Below are 8,695 nucleotides of genomic sequence, written 5' to 3' on the forward strand. Positions count from 1 at the left end.
AGTTAGGCTGCCAAGCCCAAAGGACAAGTACACCATGAGTCCACTGAGGCAAGCTCAACCAGCAGAATAAGCATAATTACTCTGGCAGTGAGCCAGACCAAACCAAACAATACATACACCCTAAAGAGAAAAGAGAAAAGATGCAGATAGCATATGTGCTGAAAGACTCCGCCTCCCCACCCCCATACGCCTTTAAGGCCCCCAGAGGGGTGGGGGGGGAAAGTAGACATTGGGGGACAGGGGTAGTCATCCACCCACAGGGAAGACATTGTCTTTGTCTCCACAGGAAAGGAAGGGAGAGAGAAAGTAGAACTCATTCTGGTGTGCCAAGCCTTGAGGATGATGTTCCTGCTCAGAGCAGCTCATTCACAGAGAGGACTGCAGGGCAGGCCTCCTCCCTAGAGGACAGCACTGAAAATACAGTTTGGGGAGAGCGGCTGGTCTGACCCGCCTACTCAGGGCAAACCATGAGGTGAGGGCAGCAGACCACTATCATGATCCCAATTCTACCTTGCAAGTCTGGCTAGACCAGAGGATGTACACTGGTACAGCTAAGAACTGGAAACACAGGGAACCCAGGGCGGATGATCCCTTCAGGTCCAGTTGTAAGAGTGGCAATACCAGGAGGGTGGGGGGAAAGTGGGGTAGAAAGGGGGAACCGATTACAGGGATCAACATATAACCTCCTCCCTGGGGGGTGGACAACAGAAAAGTGGGTGAAGGGAGACAACGGACAGTGTAAGATATGACAAAATAATAATTTATAAATTATCAAGGGTTCATGAGGGAGGGGGAGCGGGAAGGGAGGGGGACAAAATGAGGAGCTGATGCTAAGGGCTTACATGGAGAGCAAATGTTTTGAGAATGATGAGAGTAGCAAATGTGCTTTATACAGCTGATGTATGTATGGATTGTGATAAGAGTTGTATGAGCCCCCCCCCCAAAATTATTTTTTTTAATTAGGTGCCTTAGCTGATATTTGGGTTGGCTTATATTTGAGTATATATGGTATATAGGTATAAATATAGATATGTATATATATAAAGATAGGTGTATTTGTATATATATGTGTGTATACACATAAATATACAATAAGGAAGAATGTATTCCTAATTTATCTCTTGTTCTTTGGGTCTCTACTTAAATCTTATCTCAGTACAAGAACAGTCTGTTCTAATAATGTGGCACTGTATGATATTCACCTTCCCTACCTGATCTCTGAAGACAAAATGGGTGCATAAGCAAATCTGGAGAAGAAAACTGGGTGCCTGGCTATCAAAAGATATAGCCCCTGGGCGTCTTACAAGCTTGAAGTTAAAGAAGCAGCCACCTAGCAGGGAAGCAACAAAGGTCACACTGCCTGTGTGGTCATGAGGTGTCGACAGGAAAAACAAGCTATCAAATTAACATGAAGGGGCATGACAAAGTAGAGACCTAAAACCCACCTGTCAGATAATTGAACAGGGAGGGGGAGAGTGACCAGGCTTCAACCCGAGGCACTAAGACATGAATACAACATACCGGCATATACCAGAGAACCAATAGAGAGGTCTGCGGGTCTGGCCCCAATCCCAACTATCTGGACACCCTCCACCCCCCAGGGAGAATGCGGTTCAGAGGACAACACTGAAGCTACAGCTTGGGGAGAGGGGCACATCTGATTAGAGCACACAGGAGAAACAAAAAGGGATGGAGAGAGAGGGGAACACATACAGGTCCACCAAGCCCGAGGACAATATTCCTGCTCAGAACAAACAGTGAACAGAGAGGACCATAGGGCTGGCTCCACCATGAAACACAATATCCCTCACTGAACCATAGTGCTATGGGGACAACACTGCAGACACTGTGCAGGAACTGTGCCCAACATGACCCCATCACACTGGGGTGAAACACTAAGAGCAGGCAACAGAGCAGCAAGGGAGCAAAGTGATGAAATCCCCGAGGAATACCAAAAGTAGACTTTGGAGATAGAGTGTGGCACTCCATCAGACTCGACTGGAAAACACTCCTAAAGGCCAACAGACGGACCTTGAACTATTTATAGGCTTTTCCATTTTTTGTCAGTGGCTTTCGTTTTGTTGTTGTTGTTTTGGTTTGTTTTTTGTTGTTGCTGTTGTGTTGGTTTTGACTTCCTTTGTTGTTTTGTTTGGCTTTGTCTGGTTTCTGTGCTTATTAATGTCTCTGCATGTCTATCTAGATACGATAGGTGGGATAAACAATTCAGAGACCATAAGAACAGGACCAATGGTTCCGGGAGGGATACGGGAGAAGGGGAGAAAGGAAGGGGTTGGTGGGGAAACCAACCCAGGGACAAGGGAACAACAAGTGAACTTAAATCACTGGAGAGAAGAGCATAGAATGCCCAGGGGGGCTTAATCAAGGGCAATGTAGCAGGGAGGAATTCCTAAACCTGAATGAAGGCTGAACATCATGGTGGGACAAGAGGAAAGTAAAGGGAAATAGAGGAAAGAACCAGGAGACAAAGGACATTTATAGAGGTCTAAACACAGGCATGTACCCATGTAAATATATTTATATATAATATATTTATATATAATGAGAGGGGAATAGATCTATGTACTTATATCTATATGTTAAGAAATATGGTTGCAGATGGACACTGGGCGTCTACTCAAGTACTCCGTCAACACAAGAACACTTTCTAACAATCTCATTCTGTGATGCTCATCTTCCCAACATAATCAATGAAAACAAAATGGGTGCATAAGCAAATGTGGTGAAGAAAGCTGATGATGCCTGGCTATCCAAAGATATAGCATCTGGGGTCTTAATGGCTTGAAGGTAAGCAAGCAGCCATCTAGCTGAGAAGCAATAAGGCCCACATGGAAGAAGCACACCAACCTGTATGATCATGAGGTGTTGATGGGATCGAGTATCAGGCATCCAAGACCCAGAACAAAATCATACCCAATGTGAAAGGTGGGTGGAAAGGAGACTCAAAGCCTATCTGTACACAAGTGGACCTCCCCTCAAGGAAGGGTCAAAGGAAGAAATGAGCCAGACAGAGTGCAGTATAGCACCAATGAAACACACAACTTTTTTCTAGTTCCTTAATGCTTCCTTCTCCCCACTATCATGACCTCAATTCTACCTTACAAATCAGATTAGACCAGAACATGCACACTGCTACAGATAAGAGCCCACAACACAGGGAATCTAGGATAGATAAACCCTAACAGTGAGAATGGAGACAGCAGGAGGATAAGGGGAAGGTGGGGGGAGATAGGGGGAATCAATCACAAGGATCAACATGTAGCCCCCTCCCAGGGGGATGAACGATAGGAAAATGGGTAAAGGGTGACAGAAGATTATATAATATATGAAAATAATAATCTATAACTTTTCAAGGGTTCATGAGGGAGGGAGGGCAGGAGAGAGAGGGAGGGGGAAATGAGGAGCTGATATCAAGGGCTCGAGTAGAAAGAAAATGCTTTCAAAATGATGATGGCAGCATATGTACAAATGTGCTTGACACAACAGATGATTGTATGGATTGTGATAAGAGATGTAAGAGCCCCCAATAAAAGCATTTAATTTTTTTTTAAATGAAAGATAATTGGACAGCCCCTCACAGAAAGTATGACAAATCTAGGGAACAGTATAACACTGATGTAACACATAACTATCCTCTAATATGTTCTCCCCTTACTATTATGATCTTTGTTTTACCTCATTAATCTTGTTAGACCTGTGTATGTTCATTTGTATAATTAAGATTGTTTGATGCATGCAAGCCAAGTAGATAACCCTTCAGACATAGTAACAAGAGTAATGATTCACTGAGGGAGTGGGAAGGGGGGAAGGGGAAGCTGATAAACCCCTACTCAGGGGGAATGAGTAGCAGAATTGCAGGTGAATAGATATATTGGATGGTGTAAGATATGACAAATGATAATAATAATATCTAATATAATAATATGGGTTTCTTGGGGGTAGGGTGGGAGAGGGAAGGGATCAAAGGGAGCTGATATCAAAGAGTTCAAGACAAAAGAAAATGTTGTGAAACTGATAGAGGTAGCGATTGTAAAAGTATGCTTGATCTAATTCATTATGGATTGTTATATTATCTGTAAGAACTGCCAATAAAAATTTGTATTTTTTTTAAGTTAGGCTGTCGAAAACAAGGTCAGCAGCTTGAACCTGCCAGTCACTTCTTAGAAAAAAGATGAGGCTGTCTGCTCCAATAAAGATTTACAGCCTCAGAAATCCAAGGGGGGAATTCTCTACTCTACAGGGTTGCTATGAGTCAGAATTGACTAGAATGGCATTGAGTTTTTTAGTGTGAACATGCATTTGAATGGCATGCTTTTGGGGGGACGGGGGCATTTCTTCTTTAAGTTACTGCAATTCTTTACTCTCACTGCAATTCAAGCCTTAAGATTATCCACCTCCCAAGCTAGAAGGAGAGCATTTCAAGAGAAAGGACCCTAATGAGCCCTGGCGCTCAGTGATCCAGCAAAAAGCAGGCGTTCTGTAAAGGTGTGCCAAGTCACAGAGAGGATGAATGTAGGCCAGGAAAGAGACAAGCTTTCTGACGCAAAATAAATCACAGAATCCCCAAATCAGTACTCTCTAACTTCACGGCCCTCCCATCAACCCAATGGTGTCCCTGGATTGATTCCAGAGCTCTCTGTAAAATCTTGAAACATACATACACCATTCTGTAAATGTGCGCATTTCTGAGCTTTTATTTGGAGAGTTGTCAAGTGTTATGCCTTCCGGGACAGTCCCAGTGTACTTTTATTGCAGTTCATTTAATTTTTAGACAATTTTTAATCTGTCTCAAAATGATTCCATACAATAGAGATTATACCATCCTTTGTAAAAACCCATCCGCCTTTCTACCTTCACCACCAGGTGAATTATTGACACTTGGACCAAGAAGAAGTGCTTCCTGGCTTGTCCCTAATGCCATCTGATACAGCCAGCAACTTCCACTCTGCACAGGGGCTGGTGTCCATTACTTCAAAGCTACAACTGGATAGGAGGGGCCTCACTTGGTTTCTCACCCAACCTTCAGGTCGCAGACATTGGCTGTACCCTTGACACTCAGGGGCCATCTATCAAAAGTGAAACCAGATCAGCCAAAGAACTAATCACCTTCTTAGCAACAACTGGAAATGCATGGTTTGCTGACAAGGCATCAGTCAAAGACATTCTTTGAAAGGTGATGACCTCAGGCTTTATGGATGGAAACGTACCAGGATGCATGATGATGAGAACACAAGTTGTTGACTAGGAGAAGGAAAACTGTGGACCACTGAGCAAGCCTCACCAATGGAAGGAGAGGCTTGGGCTCTTGCAACTGCCTTGAAAGTTTCTCAGGGCCTAACTCCTCCATAAAAAGTAATAAATGGGGGGCATTAAAATAGGGAGTGCTAGGGGTTGAATTATATCTCTCCCAAAAGCCCTAAGACCTTGCTTGGAGATACAGTCTATGAAGATGTTAACAATTAACATCCACATTCTAATATGAGCGGGGTCCTGAGAGAAGAGGAGGATAAAGACTGAGAGAGGGAGAGATGACCGTGTGACAAGGGAGGTGGTGACTGTAGTGATGTATCAACAAACCAAGCAATACCAACCGCTTCGAGGAACCACCAAAGGCTGAGCAGGGCAAAGCAGGTTTCTCCCTAGAACCTCCGGGGATAATGGCCCTGCTGACAACCTAACCTCCAGGGTTGAAGGGAGAGTAAACTTCTGTTGGTTTAAGCCACTTCCTTTGTGGTAATTTGTTGCAACCACTCGGTTGTTGCTCGTTGCCTTCAAGTCGGTTCTGATTCACAGCAATCCCCAAAACCTATCCTGACAACCACTGTTATGTTTGAGGCTATTGTTGCAGCCACTGTGTCAATACATCTCACTGAGGGCCTTCCTCCTTCTCCAGGGACTGGTGTCTTCTGATAGTACGTCCAAAGTGCACCAGATAAAGTCTTGCCATCCTTCCCTCTAAGGAGCACATTTCTGGCCCTTCTTCCAACACAGATTTTTTTCATTCTTCTGGAAGTCCATAGTATATTTAATATTCTTCACCAATGCCAGAATTCAAATGTATCTTCTTCATTGTTCCCTAGGACTCAAATATCTGAACTGTCAGATCCTGTTGGCCTAAGAAGCCCTGAGGGGGAGAGAGCTGGAACTAGCTCATATCACCAAGAACCTCAAACTTCCAAGAATGACATAGAGAAAATCCAGTTATATTCATTGATGAGTCCAGTCTTACTTTGTGAAAGGTGCTAAAAGGAATACAAAAAGAAGCCAAAAAAATAAAAGGAAGAAGCAATTAATTAATACATTCCCTATCTTTAGAAACTCCCAGTGAACAGGATAAGAAAGAGGAGACACAGAGATAGAAAATAACACAGAAATAACCAAGACGGAGAGTATCAACAGAACTACTTTTCAAGATCAAGTATATATTGCCATATTTAAGGAAGAGATTATGAAATTTGGGGAAAATCTGTATAGACATGTGAGAGAGTGGGAAAACACACTCAAGCGGAGTTCCTATGTTGGCCACAATTCCCACATTACAGTGCATCTAAACGTTCCAGAGGGGAAAGTGTTGGCTCAGTGGTTAAACACTCCCCTTCCATGCAGGAGACCCAGGTCCAATCCCCAGTCTGTAGCTCAAACACAGCCTGTCATAGTGGCTTGCTTTTTGCTACCATGCTCAACACATTTCAGCAGAGTTTCCAGACATAGGCTAGGAAAGGACCTTGTAATATACTTCCAAGAATCAGTCCCTGAAAACCCTACGATTCACTTAACAGTCCTATTAGCAGTTGATTATGGGATGGCAGAGGCCTGGGCAATGTTTTGTCCTATTGTGTGTAGAGTGACTCCACAGCAGTTGACAATAGAAGGTACTGGGTGGGGGGGCTGAGGATGAGGGGATGGGGAGAGGAAGAGAGACATTTTCCCATCACAGTACAACCTGAAAAAAATAAATCTCCCTCTACCAAGGAGGGAAATTAGACTCATCATCTATGTTTCCCAAAGCTCTGATTAGTTCATTTGTCAAGATCCTAAACTCCTCCAACAAGTATCAGGGCATCTGATTCATGTCATTTCTAATTCACCAAGGGATGATGTCCATCGTGTCCATTTCTCTTGGGATTTGTACCCCACCTTACCATTTACTTGAAAGACTTTCTTCTCTAAAGCCTAGAAGAGAGTGGCACATTCCATCAGTGGAGGTGCAAGTGAAGAATAAATGTCCTTATTGATTGCTATGGCCGGTCATTTTAGTCAGGAGACGGCTTCAAGGCTCACTGTCTAGTAATTTACATTTTTCTTTTACCTTTCCGCATGCCAAAAGTTCAGACTCTTTAATATGTAAAATAACACGTCAGCTATTTGGGCAGCCAATAATCACACTGAAAGAATTCAGTTCATTTTACTGGCTTCTTGGTCCCACTTCTCTACTGATTCCTAGGTCAGGGTTATTGACCCTAGAGACAATGATTTATTGGCATGTCTTGAAACCTTTTTATCTGATGGTTTTCTAAAGAGTCATTGCTGTATCTTCAAGAGTGACACTTACAATTTGAAAAGCATCCTTTGTAAGGAAAAAAATGGAGGAAAGCTGTTCTGTAACATAAAGAAAAACAGCTACAATAAATAGAACAACAAGGGAATGAATTTTCATAAGATTGTGGAAATCGTTGGAAAGTGTTAGAAATCAAGTGAGACTGGAATATCAAAATAAAGCATGCCTTTTATCATCAAAGTCACTCCATATTGTAGTAGATATTTTAGCCAGAGCACTAAGGCAAGAAATTTAAATGACAGCATCCAAGGTGGGGACGGAAGCAGCAGTCAAGAAATCAAATGATGTATTGCATTGAACAAATGTGCTGCACAAGATCTTTTTTAAGTGTCTAACAGCAATGATGTCATTTTGAGACCTAAGATGTGCCTGATCTAAGCCATGGTATTTTCAATCGCATCATCTGCATGTGAAAGTGGAGCAATGAATAAAGAAGACTGAAGAAGAATCGATGCATTTGAGTTATGATGCTGACAAAGAATATTGAAAAAACCTAGACTGCCTGACTCAAAAAAACAGAACTGTCCTGGAGGAAGCACAACCAGAAGGCTCGTTAGAAGAGAGGGTGGTGAGGCCGCATCTAACATGCTTGTTATCAGATGAGACCAGTCCTGGAAAAGGACATCGTGCTTGGTAAAATAGAGGGTCTTTGAAAAAAAGAAAGTCCCTCAGAACAATGGATTGACTGGCACAATGGCTGCAATAATGAACTCAAACATAGAAACAAGTGCAAGGATGGGGCAGAACCAGGTAGTGTTTGTTCTGTTATACATAGAGTTGACATAAATAGGAACCAACTCAACCGCACCTAACAACAGCAAACAAGTGGGTAAGGAAGAAGTCAAAGTATACCTTTTTTGCATGTGATGGAATCCTATACAAAAGAAATTTCAGAGACTCTATAAGAAATCTACTGAAACTAATCAGCAAAGTGACAAGGTTTACGCGCAGCATCAAAAATCAGTTGGTTTCCGCTATACTAAGAGAACTCTGGAAGGAAAATCAGGGGGGGAAATGTCATTTACAGTGGCCACCAAAAAGATTAAAATCTTAAGAATAAACCTAACGAGGGATGTAAAAGACTTATACAATGAAAACTACAAAACAGTACTGGAAAAA

Source organism: Tenrec ecaudatus, chromosome 7 (assembly GCF_050624435.1).
Source record: "Tenrec ecaudatus isolate mTenEca1 chromosome 7, mTenEca1.hap1, whole genome shotgun sequence".
In the NCBI taxonomy this organism is placed as follows: Eukaryota; Metazoa; Chordata; class Mammalia; order Afrosoricida; family Tenrecidae; genus Tenrec; species Tenrec ecaudatus.